We start from the raw sequence: 13290 nt of genomic DNA, 5'->3' as shown, positions 1-13290 counted from the left end.
ACATATATATATATATATATATATATATATATATATATATATATATATATATATATATATATATATATATATATATATATATATATATATATATATATATATATATATATATATATATATATATATATATATATATATATACATATATATATATATATATATATATATATATATATACATATATATATATATACATATATATATATATACATATATATATATATATACATATATATATATATATATATATATACATATATATATATATATATATATATATATATATATATATATATATATATATATATATATATATATATATATATATATATATATATATATATATATATATATATATATATATATATATATATATATATGTCACGCCTCAACATAATCTTGCAAAACAAGGAAGATTCATCGTATAATCTCGCTAGTCTGATTAATCTGGGCCAGTCTTCAAAACCTTAAGCCTTAAGTAAAATTTACGCTCCACTTTAGACTTTTTTCAAACACGTTTTTGGATGCTATTTTTAGCTATTTCATCTCTTTGATGCGCTGCCACGTTAATGCTGACATGGAATTTAAAATCCAATAATTCAAATAATAAAGGAAAATTGGCTGAAATTAATCCCAACTATCACCCGTTGGCCAAAATTAATCCCCACTATCGATTATTTTTTAATAATCCCAATTATTCTCCTAATTTTTTCAAAACATACATACCCCCGGTAACTGGCAGCAACAGTTAACCCCCGTAGCATTTTTTTCCTTTTTTTTTACTCTAATCTTCAAAAATAACTCATCTCCTTCATCTATTAATCCCCTCCCTCTTCTTCTTCCCTATTACTCCTCCATTGATGAACCCTGACCACACGCCAACCACCCAAACTATGCCAGCTACCATGGCTTGAGCCACCAAGTCATCAAAGTAGGCGTTTTTGCACAAGTTTTTCGCAACTTTGAAATGAAAATTCGACCATCAAATGATCAAATTATAATTCTAAAATAAGGGAAAAACATATAACTATCATATAATTATAGTTTAGAAATGATTAATTATGAAATTTCACAAAGTTCATGAATTCAATCAAATTGAGAAAAATCTAGGGTTTGAAAAAAAAAATGAAATTGCGTTTTTGTTTGAATTAGTCAATCAAACAACAATCTAATTATTGGGTAATCCAATTCAAACAATAAAAACAAATTTTCGAAAAAGAATTATACCAAAATTACACTTTTAAATCTTGATGTTGAATTTGGTAAAACACCAAATGACGTGAAGAAGAATTGTGTTTCAAATTTTCTGTTTTTTCAATTTTTTATTAATGTTTTTTTCATTTTGTTTTTAACTTTCTTGAATTGTTTTAAGTGTCAAATACATCAAAATAACTCAATTTATTATTTTTATTATCATATAATTTTAAATAATGAGTTCTTATAATAATTAAAATCCAAATTTAACTATATAAAGTTTCAATCCAAACTAATTAAAACCCAATTTTAATTATGCAATTATAATCCACATATTCATCTTCTAATTGAATCAATATCATATATTGTAGGAATTTGAAGATTTTGAAGGTTTAGTTTCAATTTGGTTTTTTTGAGAAGTTAGGGTTCATTAATGGAGGAGTAATGGGGAAGAAGAAGAGGGAGGAAATTAATAGATGAAGAAGATAGGTTATTTTTGAAGATTAGAGTTAAAAAAAAAAAAGGAAAAAAAATGCTATGGGGGTTACCTGCTGATGCGGGTTACCAGGGGTGGGTATGTTTTGAACAAATTAGGAGAATAGCTGGGATTATTAAAAAATAATCGATAGTGGGGATTAATTTTGGCCAACGGGTGATAGTTGAGATTAATTTCAGCCAATTTTCTAATAATAAAACCGTGAAAATATAATTTAAATTTTCAAAAAAAAAAACGTGTAGAACATATTAAACACGCGTCTAAATTAAAATTCAAATTCAAATACAACCTTATCTAAATATAGACAATTATCTTAAGTCATTTTAATTCAAACTTAATTCAACATATTTTAGACTTTATTTATCAATTAATCACTTAATATTTAATATGATTTTGGACCTACTTAAACAACTAATTATAATTACTTAATTTATTGTTTAATTTAATATATGTTTTGAATTATCATCACTTAAAGGAGTTGGGTCTTCAATCTCCCCCTTCATGAAAGTCAAAACCATATTTTCCTAATTCATATTACTAGGTGAACATGAATTGAAAAACATAATAAGAACAAACACTTAGATATTTTATAAATCACGTTAAGTTATAATTAAGCAGAAATGTTTCAAGACTTTGAAAATTGTTTCAAATCAGAACATGATATATAACATAAGTATAAGCCAATAAAATTACGTGCATGGATAATAAATCATTAATACAATAAACCATTATCCAAAAACACAACTAAACAAATATCAAATCACATGTTTGGGATAGTATTTTTTTTTTTGAAAAAAAAATGTTCATCAACCAACATAATAAACTACTTCCTGGACCGGGTCTTCCTCTTCTTGGAAGCCTTAGGATTTTCAGGGGAAGTGGTCACTGGGGTAGCTTCGACGGTCGTTGGTGGTGATGCTTGTTTGACAGGGGTAACAACCTCCTCTTTTTCTTTCTCTTCCTCCTCTTTCTCTTCTTCTTCCACAACCACATCTTCAACGACCATATCTTTCATTTCTTTCATAAAATAATCCAGTATAGATGTTAAAGTAGACACTTTGTCGTGTAAACCAAGGATGGACATTTTCATTTCACTTACCTCAGACTCAAGAGACTAGAGGCGTGAATGAGTGGTGCGTTCTTTAAGTTGGGGTTCAAGGTGAGAGAGCTTTTTACCATGGATCTTTTGAAGAATCTCTTTCTCAAACATAAACAAGTGTGAGTACCACTCATACTTACCATGGACTTTAAAAATACCAAGGGGAGGGAGGACATTGTTAGAAAGGGATTGTGGACCAGAATAATCTACTATTTGCTCCAAATCAGAGAGTAAATGAAAATGATTAAAAACCAATGTCAACAAATTAGCATAAGGAAGGGCACTATTTCGAAGGGAAGAGCTACAAAAACTCTTAGTTGAAATGATAAGGGAGGCATAATCAACAGGTTTTATAAAAGCAACCTTCCACATTAGGATAAGATCAGCATCTGTGACAAGTTCACAAGATGAATTGCGGGACAAAACAGTCTTAACAAGGAGGGTATGCAATAACTTTCCACAAAGATTTAAACCATTGTGGGTAAGTTGTTTTGTTGGTGAGAAATCGTCCACATCAAAAGAAAATTTTAGCAGGTCATTGATTAGGGTTTTAGAGATCACAGTCTCTTGGCCTTCAACAAAACTTCTTAAGGCTGGATACCCATCAACTGTAATGAAAGACAACTTGCAATAGAAAATTTTGACAAGAATGTGATATGTGACAGAACCAGGATCCAACAACTTACTAGGAGTTGTTTGGATGAATGAAAACACAACTTCAAAATCTTCAAATAAAAAGAAATTGTAGTCAAGAATGTCAACATAAGACAAAGAACGATGTTTGAAGGTGTCGATCCATCGTCCAAATGTCGTATGGTTCTCAAACCAATTTTTGGATACCTCCAAAGAAGCAAGAGGTGAAGGAATAGACGGAGTTAGAGTTTCTTGCCTTGGAGACTTTGAAGACTCTTCTTTTTTGGATTTTGTAGAGGAACTGGTTAATTTCTTTTTGGGGGCCATTGAAGAACATTTTGAGAGCTTGAAAGGGAAAGGGTGAAAGGGATGGTTCACAAAAATCAGAAATGTTTGGAGGAGAGTGAAGAAAGGACGGGTCACAAGCTATTAAAAGAGAAATGAAGTACAATGCATTTGTACATCATTAAAATGTGATGTGACAACTTGCGGAAAAGGTAATATTGATGGTGAGTGAAACTTGACCGGTTTTGGAGTGTTTGAGTGACGTTAGGGGATTAACACGGAGGGTAATGAACTAATGATGAGTCCAATTACAAACTAGTTAGATTAAGACCAAATTCATGAACAAGTAATTACTATGTGGTTGACGTCCAAATATTGCAAGCATACAATTTAGTTTAAAAATTAAATATCCTTTATTAATTAAAGGTATTTAATTATAAATCCTTTTTTTAATATTTTATAGATGTAAAATATATTTTTAAGAAATTGAAATTTAATTTTCAACCCTCAAATATATGTATAAAAGAAATACGTATATAAAACCACAATTGAATCATATAAATAAAATGAAATACTCCCCCTAAATACATACTTAATATTTAGTAATTATTGTACCCTTATTTCCCCTTAGTTCATGCAACATCTTTTAACATTCCAAGTTCTATACGAATATATGCAAAACAATCAGGACTTAAAGGTTTTATAAATATATCAGCTAATTGATTTTCCGTAGGAATAAAAGATAGAGAAATATGACCTTTTTCAACATGATCACGTATGAAATGGTGATGAACCTCAATGTGTTTTGCACGTGAGTGTTGTACTAGATTTTTAGTAATACAAATTGCACTTGTATTATCACACTTAATTGGAATACCTTTGAGATCAACTCAAAGATCTCAAAGGTTTTGTGCAATCCATAAGATTTGAGAACAACACACACCAGCTACTATATATTTAGCTTTAGCCGTAGATAAAGCAACTGAGTTTTGCTCTTTAGAATACCATGAAATCAATGATGATCCCAAGAATTGACATTATCATGAAGTGCTCTTTCTATCCACCTTATAACCAGCATAATCCGCATCTGAAAAACCAATCAAAGCAAAATTTCCACAACTAGGGTACCATAGACCAAAATCTTTAGTCCCATGCAAATATCTAAGAATTCTCTTAACTGCAGTTAAGTGAGATTCTTTTGGGTTAGCTTGAAAACGAGCACATAAGCGAACACTAAACATTATATCAGGACGACTAGCTGTTAAATACAATAAAGAACCAATCATACCTCTATAAGTCTTTTGATCAACACTTTTACCATTTGTATCTTGATCTAGACTTAGTGTTGCACTCATATGCATATTAGCACTTTTGCATTGATCCATATTGTACTTCTTTAATAGATCTCTAACATATTTACTTTGACAAGTAAATATGTCATCTTTCTTTTGCTTTATTTGTAGTCCAAGAAAAAATGTTAAGTCTCCCATCATTTTCATTTCAAATTCCTTGCACATGATCTTAGAAAAATTCCTTGCACAAAGAATTATTAGTAGCTCCAAACAATATATCATCAACATATACTTGAACAATAAGAATATCTTTTCCTTTAGTGTTAATGAAAAGCGTTTTATCAATTTTACCTCATTGAAAGTTATTTTCAAGTAAATGTGAGCTAAATCTTTCATACCAAGCCCTTAGAGCTTATTTCAAGCCATATAATGCTTTGTTTAGTTTAAACACATGATTAGAAAAAGTCCAACTTCTCAAAACCAGGTGGTTGTTTAACATATACTTCCTCTTGTAAGTAGTCATTTAAGAAAGCACATTTAACATCCATTTGATATAGTTTTATATTCATATATAAGCAAAAGCAAGCATAATTCTAATAGATTCTAACCTTGCTACGAGAGCAAAAGTTTCGTCATAATCTATATCTTCTTCTTGATTATAGCCTTGAGCTACTAGTCTTGCTTTGTTCCTTATGATATTTTCATCCTCATTGAGCTTGTTACGAAAGACCCATCTAGTTCCAATAATAGTAAGATCTGGTGGTTTTTCAACTAGATCCCAAACTTTGTTTCTTTCGAATTCATTTAATTCACTTTGCATAGCAATGATCCACTCTAGTTCTTGTATTGCTTCTTTTAAATCCTTTGGTTCTACAAGAGAAACAAAAAAGAAAATGCACATAAATTTTTAAGAGAGGATTGAGTTTGAGTACCTGTGTTTGGATCACTTATGATGTTTTTCGGAGGATGTTGAGATGACAATCTAAGTCTTCTTCTTAGTATGGATGGTGTGTAAACATTTAGAGAACTTGTTTCTACTTCCTTCGAGGAATCTCTAATTGAAGTACTTAAATCAGTACGTTCAAGAGCTGTTTTCAAGTCTAGAGATTGGGTCTCAAGATCTGACTGTGAGTCTTCAATGCGCTCTACCTGTTTTTCTTCAACCTCATCAAGACTTTGTATAGGATCTTGCTTGTTCTTCTTTTTATCTTCATTAAGATCATTGGCATCTAATTCATCATCACTTACGTCATCAAAATGCTTGTTAAGGTTTAACTCTTTAAATCCTTCACTTAAAATTCCTTTGTCCGATTCATCAAATACCACATGTATGCTTTCCTCAACCATACTTGTTCGCTTATTTAGCACTCTATAAGCTTTACTATTTACTGAGTATCCTAGAAATATACCTTCAACACTTCTAGCATCAAACTTAGCTAGATTATCCTTACCATTGTTATGGATAAAGCACTTACAACCAAATGGTCTAAGGTAGGCTATGTTTGGTTTTCCTCCTTTAAATAACTCATAGGGGGTTTTCATAAGTATAGGTCTAATAAGACACCTATTTAAGACATAGTTAGCTGTATTAACTGCGTCGGCCTAATAATGTTTGGCTAATCCATTTTCTATAAGCATAATCTTAGCCATTTCTTCTAAAGTGCAATTTTTCCTTTTAACCACACCATTTTGTTGGGGTGTCCTAGGAGCTGAAAAGTTATGGGTTATACTCTATTTTTCACAAAAGGAATCAAAGCCTAATTGATCAAACTTTCTCCCATGATCACTTCTAACCGAAACTATTGGAAGATTCAACTGAGTTTGCATTTCTTTACGTCTTGAGAACGATTTCAAGGCTTCACCTTTATCCTTCAAAAAATCAACCCACGTAAATCTAGAATAATCATCAACTGTTACTAGAATATAAGATTTACCTCGTATGCTCCGTACACGTATTGGACCACATAGATCAATGTTTAGAAGTTCACATGGTCTTGAAGTACTTACCATTTTCTTCGGTTTAAATGAACTTCTTACTTGTTTACCTCTAATGTATACATCATATGTAGGACTGAGTTTGTAGTCAAGAGCTGGAAGTCCCTTAACTAGATCTCTACTTACTAATTTATGCATGGTGTGCGTATTGATGTGACCAAGCTTTCGATGCCAAAGCTTTGGATCATCCATTATAGCCTTTAAACACTTGAAATTTTGAGCTTCAATTTCGTTAGTATTCAAATTATAAACATTATCATTTCTAAGGGCGGTAATAAATGTATCTCCGGTGTTAGGGTATTGGACAACACATTTTTCTTTATCAAAAATTAATTGATTACCTTTATTGCATAATTGAGATACACTTAGCAAGTTAAATGTAAGACCTTCAACCAAATAGACATTATCAATAATTTTAGAAGGGTCCTTACCAACTTTGCCAGCACCTAATATTTTGCCTTTACCTTTGTCGCCCTGGGTGATCGAGACATTCCACCTTTCTTTAATTTCGGAAAATAAAGAAACTTTACTACTCATATGTCTTAAGCATCCACTATCTAAGATTCACTTTTGCTTTTCCTACGAAACAAAAAATAACTTTTCTCAACTTCATTTTAGCCAACCAAGTGACAAATTTGAGACCATATTCGGGGTAGACCATGTTAGGTGGTCTTGTCCCTTTAGGAACCCATATTTGCTTTATCTGCTCACGTAATTCAAAGGGAAAGGAATTATTGATAATTTAATTGTCCTTACGTCTATTTGGACATGCAAACTTAAGATGTCATTGTTTGCAACAAAAGGAGCAAGTAGGTGAGCGTCTATGCTTGTATGCACTTTTAACAAATGTGGTTTTACTCTTATAGTTATGTGTAGCATTATTATAACCGATACCACGTTTATCATTAGATCCTTTTTGTTGTGTAAGCATTTTATGAATTTGAATTCGGAATCATTTATCTTTGTTAAGGATCGTAAACTTTTCTCAAACTCATCTCTCAAAGTCTTGAGCTCAAATTCAAGATCATCATTTTTATTCTAAAGATCAATGAGTTTTTTCATTTGACTGATATTGAAACAGCCGTATTATTAAGAGATTTCATTAGTCGTTTTTAGCGCCTAATTATTCTTATATATTTGTTCGTTACTAATTATAATTTAATTAGTGATGGTAGTAATTTGAAAAATCTCTACAATGATTAAAAACTTTTTAATTCGTAACGTGATTACGAATCGTAACAAGTAACGTAAACTTTGTAGGTAAAACTTAAAGTTGAGCAACTACCCATAACGTAAACTTAAAACTTAAACTTAGATAAATTACGACTTTTAGTTTTCTTATTAGTTCTTAGGTAAATTAGGGCTTTAAAAAATTGGGATTATTTTATTTGTTTACCTTATTACCTATTAAGTAATTGACAGTTGTGATTAATTAATTGGAAAAATTGTTGTGAATAACCCAACTTATTTTCCATTACTTCGAAATAATCCCACCTTTTGCATTTTTTTAATAATCCAACCTTTGCTTTCACTTTTTTGCTAGTGAACCCTTTAGAAAATGACCTGCTATATCAGGTTATCTCTCATCCTCTCCTTATTTATAATAATCCTACCTATTTTTCATTACTTGACAATAATCCCACCTTTTGAATTTTTTTAATAATCCAACCTTTTTATTTGTTTTGTTACCAATGGACCCTTCAAGAAGTTAAATAGTCAATGTTTCTTTGCCACTAGTTCATAATATTCCAGCAGATCTCATCCATACATGTTAAGTCTCTTTTAATTTCTTTAACATATATTCTCTTCAATTATTATCCAAAAATCCACAATTTATAAAATACTCAATTTCTCTTTACCACTGATTTAAAGGGGTATTATACTTTGAAGGGAAGTGAAAAAAGTACGACTGGTATTAGTTTTTTATAAAAAGTTAACGTGTAAATTTCAACTTGATAAAGATAATACATAATGGATCGGCGGGTACCCAACTCAATGTATTTTGTAGCCCATGACACCAACCCGCTTAAGGCGCGTCGGGTACCTGACCCAGATTATATTATTTTTTTAAAAATTGACCTACCATTTCGGATGTGGGTGAGCGGGTCGATGGATCGGGTAAAGCAGGTCAGCGGGTAGGGTCAAGCGGGTCCGATTTTTTGAACACCCCTAGTTGATGGGATATGTATGTATGTAATGTAAAGACAATTACTATTAATGCAATGATCAACTTCATACGCTTGGTAAATAAAGCAATCTTATTTAGCTTCTTGTAAGGTCTACTGGCAACAACTTGAAAGCAAATGTTGAATTATTGAAAAAAAATTTAAAAGGTGGGATTATTAGCAGATAATGAAAATAGATTGAATTATTATAAAGAAGGAAGAAGATGAGGGGTAACATGATATACCAAGTCATTTTTTGAATGGTCTATTGGCAACGAACTGAAATCAAAGGACGGATTATCAAAAAAATTTCAAAAGGTGGATTATTAGTGGGTAATGGAAAATAGGTTGGATTATTCACAATAATTTTTTTTAACTAATTTGATAGATTAAGGGTTGTATACTTGATAGTTTAAAGGTTGTATAATTGCGATTAATTAGTTGCACAATAAGATACCTGATGAGATTTTAAATGATACTGTTGTGACTTTTTTGAATGTGATTTATTTTAAATTTGTCAAATAATAACATTATGCGCTATTTTCGGAATATGAAAATTCGGCACGGATAATTGCCTTAACGACTTAACCAATTGTTCTTCGATGTAATTTTTTAAAAGTACTTGATTGTTCTTTTTTCAATTATCGACATCACTTGCACTACAAAAAAATGAGCGTCCAACCATCCATCGATTGACCTCACCGACTAACCCCCATACAGTCAGAAATTACCGACTGACTTATCAACTAACCATGGTTAATCGAAAATACCGACTAAATTCCTACTAGTTTAATGTTGTAGGAATTTGCGACTAAATTCCTACTAAAAAACCAAAATAGTAGTCGGAATATCACCGACTAACCTTCCAACTACCACATAGAGTCGGTAAAATTGGAGTTGGCATTGTAACAACCCGACTTACCGTTGACTGGGTAGACAGAGTGATCACTAGGTTCGTTTTCCAAGAAACTGAAATCACACTTCCAAAACTCAAGCAAAGGGGTCACAAGCTCTTCAACGTGACTAACTCAGCTAAATCCCAAAACCAATATCTAACTAATACACAAGATAATCATACAATTCTCTACAAGTCCGATATAACCAGCACAGCCAAAACAAATATACATTTATCCAAAATCCTAATACAAATCTACAAATTCCTACGTGCTCAACTCAATATACATCCTTGGAATGCTATTCAACACCGCTAACCCATCGTTCCCGACCGGTTCCGATCTGTAATCAGACTAAAAGATGGAAACAACAAAGGATCAGATTAAACTGAGTGAGAAGTAATAATCCAAAACAACAAAACACAGTAATTCATATCATGGGTTTAAAAGCAACATCAGTTTTTTAGATCTATGTGCGCACAGGGAGTCTAGTTTGAGAGGTGCCCCATAGCTCTAAGGCTATGTCACTCTCGGGTGAAGCTAGTCAATATCTCAATGACAATTCGCTTCAAAAACAGGGAGTAGGGAACCATGTTCCTCAACTCCGTCAATGACCAGCTCGCAAGCCCGATCCATTGACCATATCAATCTCAGCATAATCATTCATAAACATTTATCACATTCATATAAATTTCACAAACCTTAAATAAACATTTTACAAATGGTAGCCTGGCCAGACCCCTTTTTAAGGGACTGTTACTACTCACCGACGATGTCGCTTCAAGGTAACGAATCCAGCTATCAACTAGAAGGGTTCTTCGATGATATCATCTCCTGGAGCATAACAAGATAAGAACATCACTAGAGAGCGTTCAATACTACTACACTAACATATAACTTATTACATCTCCTTCTAAGACCGCAGCTTAACCAAGAGTTATGCTAGCATTCTAACCTTTAAAATCTTACAGTCGATTCAAGAATATCAATTACCCAATACTTTCTTATAAACAACCATGTTCCACCAATTTCGTAAATTCAATGTCCATCCATCTCATACTTACATATCAAGATTCACAAGGATTTAAGGTTACACCAAGACCCTTAATCTATTAGAATGTATTTGATTAAACACAAAGGTCATTGTTCTTCCTACAATCAACAAGTCTCAACAGAATCAAATACTTCATCCAAAAGTATTTAATTATCCAATTAATTTCCATATCTCTTGATCCCAATTTAGGAATCCCGTAATGGTTTTAGGACACCTCTTACTAAAACAGGCATAACTCACTCATACGGAAACCAAATGAGACGATTTAAGTGGCTACGCGACCATTACTCAGAGCTCTACTATTCTTATTAAGACACTAAAACCCAGAAACAATTAAAACGATCCCAAAATAGCCAAAACAGAAGGTTCGTTATGGATTTTTAAGACAGCCTGCTAGTACTTCATTATTTTGAACATATCTCTCTCATATAAACTCATTTTGGAGCGATTCAAGTGCCCACGTGATCGCGTTTCGAAGCTCTACAAATCTCATGAAGACACCGAAACCTAGAAACAATGACAACTAATCGAAAATGGGCAAAACAGAATGCTCAGTTTTTGAGCTAAAATCTCAATATGCAAATACCAATTTCATACTAGAAACCAAATAACCCAAATAACCAATTCCAATCAACACTAAAAACAACTCAATCACTAATTGAATCCATATATTCATCTTAAATTCAAGTTGATACCCAAATTGAATCCACGACCTAAATTGAATCCACAAATACCAAACTACTTTAAAACATTCAATTAATACTTAAAAGGAATAGTTTGTGGATTACCTCAACCACCATTGAAGGACCTTGCAATCTTGAACTTCAATTCATCAACTAAACTCTTACCCACAAAAGATTCAATGAAAGTAACTGAAAACCAACATCAAACTCATAAACTTAATAGAATTCCAATCAGAAACTAAAAACTTAATTAGGGAGAAAGAAAATAGCTTACAAAGGTGAAACTATTAAAGGGGTGAAGAACAAGTTGTAGATGTGGTGGTAGAGACCAAGGAACCACGTTGGATGGTGGAGGAACCACCACGTGCGGCTACTGCTCCTGCTAGTGGCTCACGAAGCAGCCGACTGCTGCTTGTTATGAAGGAGCGAAGGTGTGACTGGTGGTACTGGGCTTCTGCGCCGTGAGGGAGAGGGAAGCGAGAGAGAGAAGAGATGAGAGAAAGAGAGGGAAGGGAGGGGTGCCGTGGGTTTTCAATGTGAGGGAAGGTGTATGTCGGTTAGTTTTGAGGTAAAATGAGTTTTATTTTTAGCTTTGACCCATTAAATTCTATTAAAGCCGTCTCATCGTAAGATAGTCTTATATAAGACGTGTTGTAAGGGTATAATAAACGATTTACGAAATAAGTAAAATTTCGTAATTGGTAGTATGAATAAGGATTGCATTTAGGAATTTATTTTTCAATACTTTATTTAAATTTATTTTTATAAAGATAAGATAGTAATCAATTAATAAAATATAATCAAAATACACTTGTATCGAAGTATTCTTTATATAAATTTTATACATAAAATATACCTCTTTCTTGAAAATATTAACAAATGAAATACTTGAGTCAAGATTATCAAAATAATAATATTATTACTCGAATTAACTTACTTAATAACTCCAATCAGCTTAATAAACTTATAATTAAGCTTTATTAAATGTAGTCTATTTCAGGCATGGTGGTCGATATTTAGTCGAAAATTTGAAGTTTTATTTTTTCGCCTACCGTCATTTTTCATCTATTAATGACATCATACTTCTTATACAATAGAATACATACTATTCTTCTAAAAATATCATATTTTCTCCTTATACTTAAGAACACGTTACTTTTTCAACAAAATTTTAAGGTATGTTATTTTTTTTATATGTTATACTTACGTTATTTATATTTTAAATATGATTTACGTTATATTTATTATATATGTTATTTATCTAATATTTATTGTATATGTTTTTGTCTTATCTTATATTTAGGTACACTTTAATTTTTTAATTGATATATATTATTTATCTTATATGCTATTTATCTATATTTGACTTTAATATTTTTATTTTATTTTGTTATTAAACTGTTTATGATACATGTTAATTATATGCATTATTTTTTTAATTATATTATATATGTTATTAAATATATTATATGCGTAATTTTTTTTAATTGTGCCTTCTGAC

At 31.4% G+C, this 13290-nt stretch overlaps 1 long non-coding RNA gene across 1 annotated transcript; it reads right to left on the bottom strand.

Moving 5' to 3' along the window:
• Positions 1-10149: 10149 nt before the first annotated feature.
• Positions 10150-12446, bottom strand: LOC130827504 (uncharacterized). The gene is made up of 4 exons (XR_009047202.1): positions 12064-12446; positions 11895-11978; positions 10820-10886; positions 10150-10406 (listed from the first exon to the last, which is right to left on the bottom strand). It is a non-coding gene; the product is annotated as an uncharacterized LOC130827504 (long non-coding RNA).
• Between the last annotated feature and the right edge of the window lie 844 nt (positions 12447-13290).

This window comes from Amaranthus tricolor, chromosome 11 (assembly GCF_026212465.1).
Source record: "Amaranthus tricolor cultivar Red isolate AtriRed21 chromosome 11, ASM2621246v1, whole genome shotgun sequence".
Lineage (NCBI taxonomy): Eukaryota > Viridiplantae > Streptophyta > Magnoliopsida > Caryophyllales > Amaranthaceae > Amaranthus > Amaranthus tricolor.
Note: the sequence above shows the minus strand (reverse complement) of the source record. Positions and strands in the feature narration are given on the sequence as shown.